The following is a 13286-nucleotide window of genomic DNA, read 5'->3' on the forward strand; positions in this document are numbered from 1 at the left end:
GCTCAGCGGTTAAGAGCACTGACTGCTCTTCTGAAGGTCTTGAGTTCAATTCCCAGCAACCACATGGTGGCTCACAACCACATGTAATGAGATCTGATGTCCTCTTCTGGTGTGTCTGAAGACAGCTACAGTGTACTTAATTATAATGATAAATAAATCTTTGGGCCTGAGGGGGTGGGGTAGACTGGAGCAAGCAGGGTTGACCAGAGCAAGCAGAGGCCCTAAAAGTTCAATTCCCAACAACCACATGAAGGCTCACAACCATCTGTACAGCTACAGTGTACTCATATATGTAAAAATGTCAGTAATTGAGTTGCATATTTTAAAATAAATTTTATTAGTTTAATAAAAAGCTCATTCATCAATCTACCAGTCCTTATTCTAAATAACATTATTTTTTCCCCAGTAACTGACTTCTAATCTATACATCTGCTATTACATAGGACTTTCAGCTGATGTAAGGTGATTAAAAAAAAAACAAAAAACAATGGTTTATAATTTCCTAAAAGGAGCCCTTGAGGGTGGTTTTAAGGTGTTCGTTCCTCCAGCTCTTCCAGGGCTCAGAGGCCACCTGCTCCCTCTTACCTCAGTCTCAGAGAATGTTATCTCAGGATGTGGTGAACTTTGCAAAACCAAATTAATTTTTAAAAGTAAATCTATGCTTGGCAGTTCCTCCAGCTCCCAGAGAAGCTAACTGCAGCACCAAGCAAACACAGGCAAATGCAGTGGGTTTCGAAACTCCCGTGCCCAAGGCAGGGTCACCCCTGACACAGGTGTGAGGACAGACCATCTGGCAAATCAGAGGTAGACACCCCCCTCCTTCTGGGCGGAAACTCTTTAGACATCAGTCCTATTGAAGGTCTGCCTTTGGTAGCTGGTTGCACCAAAGCCTTAAACCAGGTAATGAAAAGAACAAAAATGAAAACAAAATCCCAGTATTTGGCTCACAATTCTGGTGGCTCAAAAGTCCAACAAGCGTGGAGCCAGCCCTGGTAAGCCCTTCCCTACCCAGCATCATGATTTCATGGGAGAAGCCCCAATGGAAGGACCAAGGCTGGTGAGACAGCCTCATGTGCTCCTGTGAGAACCGCATGAAATCTTTGAGAGTGGTGACCTCATACCAGGCCCCACCTCTTAAAGGCTCCACCCCATCAGCTCCACCACACAGGAGACCAGTTTTCTAGGATGTGGGCCATTTGGGAACACATTAAAAGGGTATCAGTGCCGGACAGTGGTGGCACACGCCTTTAATCCCAGCATTTGGGAAGCAGAAGCAGGCAGATCTCTGAGTTCGAGGCCAGCCTGGTCTACAGAGTGAGTTCCAGGGCTACACAGAGAAACCCTGTCTCAAAAACAAAACAAAACAAAACCAAAACAAACAAAACGAAACAAGCCAGAAAGGTCCTTCCCTGAGGGGTGTGTGTGTGTGTGTGTGTGTGTGTGTGTGTGTAAGTGAAGCTTTTTAGTTTATTTTTCCTCTCAGAAGCCTGCACATCACAGCAGATCAAATCACCACAAATCTACTCCTTTGGCTTTTTTCCAGCACCAACGTTGGCCTTTGCAGTCCCCCTGACCTTCTTCATTCTGTTCTTGTGCTCCTTTCTCGCTGTTTTCGGGAGATCTTTTCTTCTTCTCAGAAAGGCCGTGACTTGCAAGTCTGTGTTTAGGCTCTTTCTTCTTTGTATAATCTAAAAAATCATAGATCATGCCAAAGGCAGTTGTCTTACCACCTCCGAAGTGGGTTCCGAATCCAGATACAAAGATAACATCTAGTGTGGTTTTTGTACATTCTGGCCAGCTTTTTCCGAATTTCTGTCTTTGGTATTGTTGCCTTCCCAGGATGAAGGACATCAGTGACCATCTGTTTCCTCTGAAGTGGAAGGTTTGTCATGAACTTCCTGGTTTGGATGGTTACTATGCCATTCATGATGGCTATGGTGCCTGAGCTGCAGAGGAGGAGGGCTTCCCTGAGATTTTATAAAGAAGTTTTTCTATCTATCTATCTATCTATCTATCTATCTATCTATCTATCTATCTATCTATCTATCTATCTATCTATCACCTATCTATCCATCTCTCATCTATCTATCCATCTATTTTCTATCTATCTATCCATCTATTTTCTATCTATCTATCATCTATCTATCCATCTACTTTCTATCTATCTATCTATCTATCTATCTATCTATCTATCATCTATCCATCTATTTTCTATCTATCCATCTATTTTCTATCTATCTATCTATCTATCTAACCATCTATCTATCTATCCATCTATCATCTATCTATCCATCTATTTTCTATCTATCCATCTATTTTCTGTTTATCTAACCATCTATCTATCTATCCATCTATCATCTATCTATCCATCTATTTTCTATCTATCCATCTATTTTCTATCTATCTATCATCTATCTATCCATCTATTTTCTATCTATCTATCTATTCATCTATTTTTCTATCTATCTATCTATCCATCTATTTTCTATCTATCTATCCATCTTCTATCTATCTATCTATCTATCTATCTATCTATCTATCTATCTATCTATCTATCTATTTATTATCTATCTATCTATCTATCTATCTATCTATCTATCATCTATCTATCCATCTATTTTCTATCTATCTATCTATCCATCTATTATCTATCTATCTATCTATCTATCTATCTATCTATCTATCTATCTATCATATTAGTGTATGTGTGCATATGTATACTGTGGTACAATTGTGGAGGTCAGAGGACAGCTGGTAGTGGTCAGTTCTTTCTTTCCACCAAGTGCTTCTCTCCAGGATGTAGCCCGGGCTGTCAGAGTTGGCTGCCAGTTGCCTTTACCTGCTGAGCCATCTTGTCATCCTGAGATTTTTCTTTTTAAAGACAGGAATCAAAACGTAGTTTTCAAAGCCAAGGCTTTGAAGCTTGTGCCTTAAGACTTTGTCTCGGAAGCGGTATTTTAAGAATGGACTAGGTGAGATGCCCTGATGGTATTCTCAGACATCCCCCTATTTTGTGGATAAAGAAGCCGAGCTAGGTGGCTCAAAGTCAACAGATCCTGGAACTGGAGGGATTCTCTTTGGTTTCTTCCCATTTCATCAAACCAATACTGCTGCTTGCTCCCTAGTATGAGCTGAATAGTAGCTTCTCAAATTCATACACTGGAGCCTCAGCTTCCTGCACCTCCGAACGTGACTGTATTTGGAAACATTATAACTAGTTGAGATGAGATGCTACTGAAGTACATGTAGTCACTAACCTAATCTACTTCCTAAGGACTGATGTCCCTTACAAAACAAAGAGGACATGGAGAGAACTCCATGATAAGATGAAGACAGAAGTCAGGGTGATGCTGGTCCACACCCAAGAACAGCCAAGATGGTAGGAGCAGGAGCTGGGTAGAGAGAGGCACAGAACAGGTTCTTCCTCTTTCTCCAGAAGGAACCAAGGTTGACACCTTGACTTTGGACATCTCTCCTGAGCTAAGAAACAATGTGTTTCTGTTGTGTAAGCTGTCAAGTTTGGGGGGTTTTGCTGTGCTACTCCTAGGAAAGAAAGCTACTAATATCTCAGGAGTGAGAAGTCATGGTGGCCTTACTGAGACTATTCCCATCTCTTCATCTTTGGTTGATAATTTCATCCGAGAGGGTAAACTAGAAAACCATTGGTTTCCCTGCTGGTGGGGTATGTAGTTAACAGAGCACAGGAATGTGAGAAAAAATAGTAGTGACCTTAGTAACAAACATGTTTGTTGTCCTAAGGGCTAGCGTGGGAAACAGATCAACAAGTTAGCCAGAATTTGATGGGGAAGACAGGAAATGAGACGGAGATTCATAGTGAGTTTTGATGAGCCCATGTAGAGTTAGTTGGTGGTCTTACAAGCTCTGTGCAGAAGCATCTAGCTATTTGTCCCCGGCTGAATCTGAAATTGTGGAACATCCAGAAGAGGCATAGAAAAAGAGACCAAGAAAGAGGTAGGAAGCTTTTGACAAAAGAGGTTCAAAGCAATCTCAAATTTGGTGGGCAACATTAATCTACACAATCAAATGTTTAGTAAGACACCTAGACACAACGTGGTCAAGCAATTGAAAGCCAAAAAAATAATGAGAAAAAAAATCTTGAATGTTCTAAAGGAAAAATATCATATCAAGTTAAAAGAACAACAGTAAGATTAATAACAGATTTCTCACTTGAAACAATGAGTCACAAGAATCTGGGGCACCATATTGTGAATACTAAAGAAAAGAAAGTCAAGCAGGAGAATGAATTTTATACCTAGTAAAACTAGTCTTTAAGGATGAAAGTAAAGACTTTATAGATAGTCTGTTTCTGTCTGTCTGTTCCTGTCTGTCTGACTGTCTGTCTGTCCCTGTCTGATTTGTTTTTGGAAGGATTCAACTACATAGCCCAGTCTGGTTTTAAACTCATGATACTTCTGCCTCAGTAATTACTGACAGGTACTAACACACCTAGTGACGAAGGTGCTTGGGCCAGCAATTTTGCCTTACGAGACCTATCAAAGTAGACACCTCAGAAGGAAATTGCTAGTTGAGTGCAGTGGTATTCACTCGTAGTCTCACCCACCTGGTAACACGGAAGTTTAAGGCCAGCCTGGGGAAGCATAATGAGACCTTGTCATAAGAACAAATGGTTTCACCTTCTCTATCTTTAGTCTCTATCTTCGCTGTAGTCTCTATTTCCCCAAGACCAGGATGCCATTGAGATGACATACTGAAAAACGGATGAACCACACTGTCATGAGTTGACTATGAAATGGCTCCCATATGGTCAAGTATTGGATACTGGATCTCCAGGTAATGGTGCTTCTTTGAGAGATTCAGGATATTGGAGGAAATAGGTATGTAAGAGTTTCCAGTGACCTCTTCCCTATTTCTCCCATCATGAGGTAAAGAACCTTTGCCACCACATTCTTATTTACAAAACATCTGACATGAGGCGAATCGACCATGGACTGAATCCCCCAAAACCATGAGCAAAATAAACTCTTCCCCCTGTAAGTTCTCTCAGGTATCTCAGTCAAAGCCACTCCAAAGTGACAAATATACATCACACAAGAGGGGCCTGGGACAATCACTGCCTGGAAGAAAGTCTCCCAGGGCAGCCTTGTCATGAAGACTTACTCCTGACTCTATGTGACTTAGAAGTAAGCATTTGTTCTATCAGTTCACGGACACTGGAGACCGTTACATTAGCTAATGCTAATAGGCTTAAAAACATGGATATGTTATAAAGCAACTTTACATCTTTAAAATTTATTTATCTACTCTTTGAGAATTTCATGTATACAATGCATTTTGATCTCCCCGACTCCCACTCCTCCAAGATCATATGTCATATTGTCTTGTTTATTTTTTTATTTATAACCTACTGAGTCCAGTTAGTGTTGCCTCTTCACGCATGGATAAAGGGCCATCCACTGGCTCATGGGCAACCATGGATAGGCCATGGCTCTGAAGAAAATGGATTCTTCTTTCCCCAGTAGCATCAGTGGTCAACTGCTCTTAGCTTGGGATGGGGATTCTTGACCTTCTTCCATCCATATTGTTATTGTTGGATCTTGACCTTCCTCCATCCATATTGTTATTGTTGGATCTTGACCTTCCTCCATCCATATTGTTATTGTTGGATCTTGTGTAGGTGTTGTACAGACAACCAGAGCTTCTGTGAGCTCATGGGTGTCACAGCTCCATCATGTCCTGGAAACATATTTTACAATGGTCCTTCTCCACCCCTGGCTCCTCTTCTGCAATGTTCCCTTAAATTTTTCTTGAGCCATCAGTTATGAAAAAAAAAGCATCTGCAAGAGCTAGAAGATTAGAAGAGACTGGAGAAAGAGCTCAGGTCTCATCTGGATTTTGGCTGCTTATTCCTTTTTTTTTTAGAAGTATGTCATTTGGGTTTGGATGTGTGTGTGTGTGTGTGTGTGTGTGTGTGACTGATTTGGGCACCTGAGGATATTTAATTATTTTGGACTTAATTTTCCTCTGATGAAAAGTTTTTTTCTTCACTGAAATTGTGCACAGTGGTGAAATTGACCACTTACAGGTTAGTTTTAAAAAGTGTGTGATTTAATATATTTAAAAATTTTAAGTTGGGGTTGTTAGTGTCAAGTGTCATTTCTATTTCCTCCTTTGTCACCTAATATCTCTCTTTTTGTTTTTGTTTTTGTTTTTGTTTTTGTTTTTGTTTTTGTTTTTGTTTTTGTTTTGTTTTGTTTTGAGACAGGATTTCTCTGTGTAGCCCTGGCTGTCCTGGAACTCACTCTGTAGACCAGGCTGGCCTCGAACTCAGAAACCTGCCTGCCTCTGCCTCCCAAGTGCTGGGATTAAAGGTGTACGCCACCACTGCCCGGCTGTAGCTGACTTCTGATTCACCAGAAGAGGGCCTCAGGTCTTATTATAGATGGTTGTGAGCCACCATGTGGTTGCTGGGATTTGAACTCAGGACCTTTGGAGGAGCACTCAGTGCTCTTACCTACTGAGCCATCTCGCCAGCTTCCGTCACCTAATATCTCAACTCCCCCAAGTTTTACACAGGAGGTGAAAGAAAAAAAAGAAATATTTTAAAAATTAAATTGGCCTAATACAATTAATGTTTATGTCTCAGTTATGCCAGTTTGAAAGCAGGTGTCCCAAAGATGAGGCAAAACCATGAGAAAGGGCGACTGGAGGCTGATAGACCACAACCGTGCTGGAAACTTCTCTCCACGTGTGTGCTTGTTCACGCATGTGCAAGTACATGCGACTGTTTTTGAAGGACTTCAGATGCCATTAATTACATGAGCCATAAATACTGTTGTTGATGCTGACAGGGCCTGTCTTCCCCTGGGGGCAGACAAGGAGGCTGGCTGACTGGCCAGTGAATCTAGACCTCTGCTCGCCTCTCCGTCCCCAGTGCTGGCATCACCATCGCAGCCTCCCACACCACCACACCCAGTACTTTTTGTTTTCCCTTTTTGTCTTTTTAACTCTGTGCTGTGGGTTTAAACTCAGGTCCTTGTGCATGTGAGCCAAGGGTTTTTCAGACTGAGCGATCTCTCCGGGTCCTATGCTAGAAATCCCTTCAGACACTTCTACATCAGATACTTTTGTTTTGTTTTGTTTTGTTTTTGTTTGTTTGGTTTTTGTTTTTTGTTTCCTACATCAGATTCTAATCCTTTCTCTAGGATTCGATCCCATTCATTGCCAACAAGGTAGAATAGGTGAGCTTGTCCAAAATACCACATTTAATCAAGTTGTCTATTTTGGTTGGCTTATTTGATACTCGCAAGTCAACATTGCAACATTATTATATATTTGTCTTCTGATTTAAAAAAAATGATGGGTGATATGCTTGCATTTTAACCCTTTCTAGGAGATAAACATCTACGCCCTGAGTCAATAGACTTATATTTTAAACACTCCATTGTACACGACACTCTTTAACATCATATAAAACAAGTTAAATAAATATGACCCTTGCCCTCAGAAACGCACAAACACGAAATGAAACAGACTTTCGCTTTCTTGGTACGCACTTTGGTGAAACCACAAGCTAGGAACAATGATCAAATATTTACAAGACCCCCTAAGCATCACAGTTAATAATTTTCACGTTGGGACTCACTGACATGTGCGTGGCATTGAATCAATAGAGCAGCAAAAGAAGCTACTTTACAAAAAAAAAAAAAAATGTAAGCTGGGCAGTGGTGGTGCACGCCTTTAATCCCAGCACTTGGGAGCCAGAGGCAGGAGGATTTCTGAGTTTAAGGCCAGCCTGGTCTACAGAGTGAGTTCCAGGACAGCCAGGGGTATACAGAGAAACCCTGTCTTGAAAAAAAGAAAGAAAGAAAGAAAGAAAGAAAGAAAGATCTATAGGTCATTTTGGAGGATGGGTCACTAAAATTTGAGGAAGCACTGATTTGTGTATGCACATGCGTTCCTCTAACCATTACTTTATGACATTACTTTACTTTATGACAGGGCCTGTCTTCCCCTGGGGGCAGACAAGGAGGCTGGCTGAAAGGCCAGTGAAAAGCACTTTATGTAGTGCTTTTTCAAAGAAAGGAGATGGGTCACCCCCAGGAGAACTGGTATACCCATTGCTTGGAGTTTCTCTGACATCAGGCAGCATTCTGTCATCAGGCAGCATTCTGTCATCAGGCAGCATTCTGTCATCATCCGTGTGTACTCTGGACAGGGAACTGTGTCCAGGAGAGTCCCCTAACTCTTTCCCTTCATATTCCCCAGGGTTAGGTCTTGTCTCAATCACCTGATGCTCATTTGCAGTGGGCGAGGTAGGGCAGGTGAGGGGAATGGATCCATTGCTGTGAGACTCGCAATCAAGTGCAAGAGTGAAGTCACTGAACCAGATGTTTCCCAATGTTTGCTCTGGCAGAGGGAGGGAGGGAGGGAGGGAGGGAGGGAGGGAGGGAGAGCCGGTCTTTTGTTCTAAGGGACTGAAAACTCTTCTGGATATCCAGGGGGAGTCGGTGGAGCAGGCACTGGGTCTGGAGGGCACGAGGTCTACTGGGCAGCAGGCTCAGTCATTTCTTGTGCTAGACCACTTGGCAAATGGAGATTCCTCGTTCAGGTATCAGCTCAGGGTTAGATTAAAAGCCCCTTCTGCTTTTTCTGGGCTCATCCTGAACTTCCTATAGATCTCTGTACCAGATGAACACTGATCTATAAGCCTCTCGCCTCTCCATGTGGAGCACCGGCTGTGTCCATGCATTCCCAGGAGACAGCAGACTGCTGTAAAAGGAAGACACCCGACCAGTGTCAACGCAATGGGGCCAATTTGGGACAGAGTATGTCCATGTAGCCTTGGCTGGCCTGGAACTTTCTTTCTTTAAGCAGGTTGGCCTCAAATTCACAAGGATCATCTGGCTATATACCTCCTGAGTGCTGGGATTAAATGAGTGTACCACTGTACCTGGCTTACTTTATTCACGTATCTTCTAGATTGTGTGTGTGTGTGTGTGTGTGTGTGTGTGTGTGCTGGATACAATCTTGCTATGCAGTCCTATATGCTCTTCCTAAACTTGTATTTATTTTTGCCACAGTTTCCCCAGAGCTGAGATTTGCTTTCCTTAAAAAAAAAAAACATATTAATTTTAGAGAATAATAGGTTTCCATTATGAAATTTCCACAAATATTTACAACATGAAATCATTTTTATAGTACTGGCTATTGAACCCAGAGCCTTGTGTATACTAGGCAAATGCCCTACCACTGACCTACATCCCCAGCCCTCTGTAATGCACTTTGATGATTTTCTTTCTCCATTACATCGTGGTCCCATTTTTCTCCTTCCTCTTCTGAAATAGCTACTCTTCTGCCTTCATGCCCTTTTCTTTTCTCTAAATCTCGATTCTGCTTCTGAGTGAAAATATGAGATTCTGGTCTTCCTCAGTCCCTCTTCTCTTACTTAATACAGTGCTCTGTCCCTTTTCCTGTGAATGGTGTCATTCCATCCTTTAGAGCTGAATAGGACTCCACTGTGTATGTGTGTCACATCTTCTTTATCCATTTCACTGTGGCTGGAGACTTAGGCTGATTGCACATTCTGCCTATTATGAATACAGCAACACAGATGTGCAGAAATCTTGGTGGTATGCTGACTTCGGCTCCTCCCAGGACATACCTGCGGGTGGTATAGCTAGGTCGCAAGGTGATTCTATTTTTAGAATCTATACTAATTTCCATGTGGGTATATTAATTTACATTCCCACCAATAATATATGAAGGTTCCATTCTGCCTGTATATTTATATTTTCTTTCTCTCTCTGTCTCTCTCTCTCTGTGTGTGTCTCTCTGCCTCGAGGCTGCTAGGAAAGTTCTTTTACTATTCAGTCAACATTTCCAGCCCATTTACGGCTTTTTCTTTCTTGGCGATGCCATCACGATCAGGAGGAGGTGAATGTCTTTGTGTAGTTGAGATGAACCTATTCCTGGTTCTATTTGCCTCCTGTTCATCAGGCAGACCACTGAATAGCCTAATCATATGGGGCCCAGAGGATCTCTCGTTATAAAAGTTAATGATTCTGGTTGCTTAATTGATTTAAGTAACAGTTAATCAAACATAGGGCCTCCTGGTTTTCTGTTTATGAGGCAGAATAGCCCAGAGCTTAACTACCCAGCTGTTAGAGGAGAACACTTTGGCCTGGGTTTGGTTCTGTTCCTTAGTAGCTATGTGGCATTGGGCCTCCTATGCCTGGGTTTCTGCATTTTTCAAATGTGATCATTATAACACCTACCACGTAGTGGGAATCAAAACAATACAGACTTAGAATTGCCCAGTGCCAAGAACACAGAAGCTTAAATTCTCATTCTCATAAAATATTCAACACCATTTAAGGAGTTAATACAAGCTCTTTGAAAAGTGCTCATCATAGGTGCCCAATAAAGATTTATTATATCTCATCATCAGCCACTTATTCATTCAGTCATATTTTTGAGCATCTGCTGTGCGCTGGACACCAAGACTATATCATGAAACAATGATAATGGAATGAGTATTCTAACAGGGGTAAATAGACAATAATTACAATATGTAAAATGTGTACTATATTTTTACTGATTTTAAAACATCCATTTTTCCCAGATGTTAAAACACTTATAATCCTAGTATTCAGGAGGCCAAGGTGGAAGGTTGTAGGTTCAAGGCTAGCCTAGGCTCATTGCAAGACCTTGCTTCAGTTAAAAAAAAAAAAAAAAAAGTCTCAGGGCCGGGGATTACGTGACTTGGTTGGAAGAATGCTTACCTAAGCATATATTAGACCCTGAGTTTGACCCTCAATACTGCATAAAACTGGGTCTGGTGGCATCCAGGTGGTGGTTGCAGGAGGGTCAGAAGTTTAAAGTCATCTGGCTACATAGTGAGTTCCAAGACAGGTCAGCCACAACCTTGTCTTAAAAAAAAAAAAATTCCTCATAATTGACATTCATTTCACACTAACTGACTAGCATTTTTTTCTTTTGAACAAAAATCAAAACAAAACAATAACAGACCAAGTTAACAAATGTGGTAATAGCCTACTAGTTTTGATGCTGGACACAGCTGGCGGTTAGATAGTCTCACCCGCCTGCCCCCTTGCTGGAAGGTACCCAGAGACGATGTGTAGGCACTAGTAACCCACTTTCCTCTGGTAAAACCAACAACATCCTTTGAGTAAAGAGACCCCAGAACCGTCTCTCTTGACTCTGTTTTGCTTGTAGTCCTGTGGCTGGGAACTTGATGTCCTAGACTTGGGTAATTCACTGTGGTTTGGCCCCCGTTGATGGTCCTTTCCCCTCCGTAGGTTCCACAGTGAGTCTGGATAAAGACTGTGAACTTGCATAATCTCTGGCGTTTGTTACCAGGCAGGGTAAGGAACCAGTGACCCCGAGGTTTCACGGGGGGGGGGGGGAGGTCAGCAGCGAAACTCTGGAACATTCCATGTTTCTTGGCCAAGTGTGTGCTCCATGATTTACAGATCAGCCCCTGCCTTGTCTGGATGGCAGACCGTGTACCCACTAAGCCACAGGGCTGGGATGCTCACGGATGCTGCGGTCTAAGCAGGCAGCGAGAGCAAGAGGCGAGAGGCGAGAGGCGAGAGGCGGGCCCTTCCCGCTCTGGGCTGTGATTTGTGGGTGCTCAGCAGGAAACAGATGGCACAGGCAACCTACTGACGACAGTTTATGAAGGGGACTCACTTGTGACTGTGTTCTAGCAGGATTGTCTGTGGCCTCTTGTGCTTCTGAGCAGCAACTGGGAATGATTATATGGACCTCGCCTGGGGGTTCACATGTGATCAAAGCCATCTTGGTCCAAAGCCAGCAACAGGCTCAGATGGACTGGCCACCCAAGATGGCTTCTGTTCAGCACCCCAATAGTTTTGTGTCCTCCTTTTTGGCAAAACACACTGGATTTCTTTTATTTTTATTTTTACCTTTACATTGTTTCATCTTATCAGTTCTTTGCCCCCACTTTATTTATAGTCCCACATAGCTTGTTTTGCCACAAACTATATCCTGATTCTGGTTTCCCCTCCCTCTACCCCTCCCAGGCTTTCCCTACCTCTCCTATCCAGATCCACTCCCCTTTTTTTCTCTCATTAGAAAACAAACGGGCCTCTCAGGGATAATAATGAAATATAACATAACACAAGAAAACAAGTCTGATACACTGGAATAGGACAAAATTAACACAAGAAAGGAACACAAGAAAACGCACAAGAGACAGACACAAATACAGAGACCACTAGATCATGCACTTAGGAATCCTTCAAAAATACTAAACTGGAATCCATACTATAGACACAAAGGACCTGTAGGGTAAAAGGAGAGAAAAATATGAATAAAATAATAAAATAAAATAAAAAAACCATAGCCCTGGCATGACGCTATGAAACGAGGCACCTCCAATGTTGAGTTGGTTTCCCATTGGCCATCTAATGCTGGACATGCTACCCACCCCTAGGAGTAGTTTGTTTCTCCATCAAGACTCACTTGGAGAAAACTAAAATTTTATTTGCCAGTGTTTGCATGTGCCCACTTCTTTCAGCTCTAGGATCTCATCTGGTGCAGACGTGTGCTGGCCCTGGGCATGCTCCCAGTCTCTGTGAGTTCCCGTGTGCACCAGTCCTGTTGGTTTAGATGGCTTTCCTGGTGTCTTCCATCTCCTCTGGCTCTTACGCTCTTTCTGCCTCCTCTTCTGCAGGGTTCCCAGAGCCCCGAGGGGAGGGATTTGATAGTGACATCCCATTTAAGGCCGGATATTCCCAGGTCTCTCACTCTCTGCATGCTGTCTGGCTGTGGGTCTCTGTATTTGTTCCTATCTGCAGGAGGAAGCTTCTCTGATGACGGCTGAGCAAGGGACTGATCTACTTCCCTGGCTGAAGGGAATTCATGAATTCCTTTCATGAATGCTCAGGGTACCAAGAGAGGTCTGATAGTGAACTGGCCTGTGTTCAGAACACCCAGAGTTACTCCTCTGGCTCGCATCTGTCAGACTAGTCATGGTGAATTTATTCCCTGATAAAATGAGTAGGATGAGGACTGGATTGCAGATGCAGTCACAAATAAAAGAACATGGAGTTCAGCCTGGAGACAAATGGCTGCCACAGTTATGTAAAACACAAAACAAATAAGCCGGGGCACCCAGCAGGCACCTACCTCAGTGTGCAAACAGATGAAGATTTTATTTAGCTTTTAAACGTTAGATCACTGAAGTAGAGAGAAAAGCCACAACCTTTAAAGGGTGAGCAGCCCTTTGAAAACCCACCATTCCTTCAAGCCATAAACAA

The 13286-nt window shown here is 42.6% G+C and overlaps 1 pseudogene; it reads right to left on the reverse strand.

Annotated features, from left to right (window-relative positions):
* Positions 1-1520: 1520 nt before the first annotated feature.
* On the reverse strand, positions 1521-1927 carry LOC110337702 (annotated as a pseudogene).
* Between the last annotated feature and the right edge of the window lie 11359 nt (positions 1928-13286).

Source organism: Mus pahari, chromosome 20 (genome assembly GCF_900095145.1).
Source record: "Mus pahari chromosome 20, PAHARI_EIJ_v1.1, whole genome shotgun sequence".
NCBI lineage: Eukaryota > Metazoa > Chordata > Mammalia > Rodentia > Muridae > Mus > Mus pahari.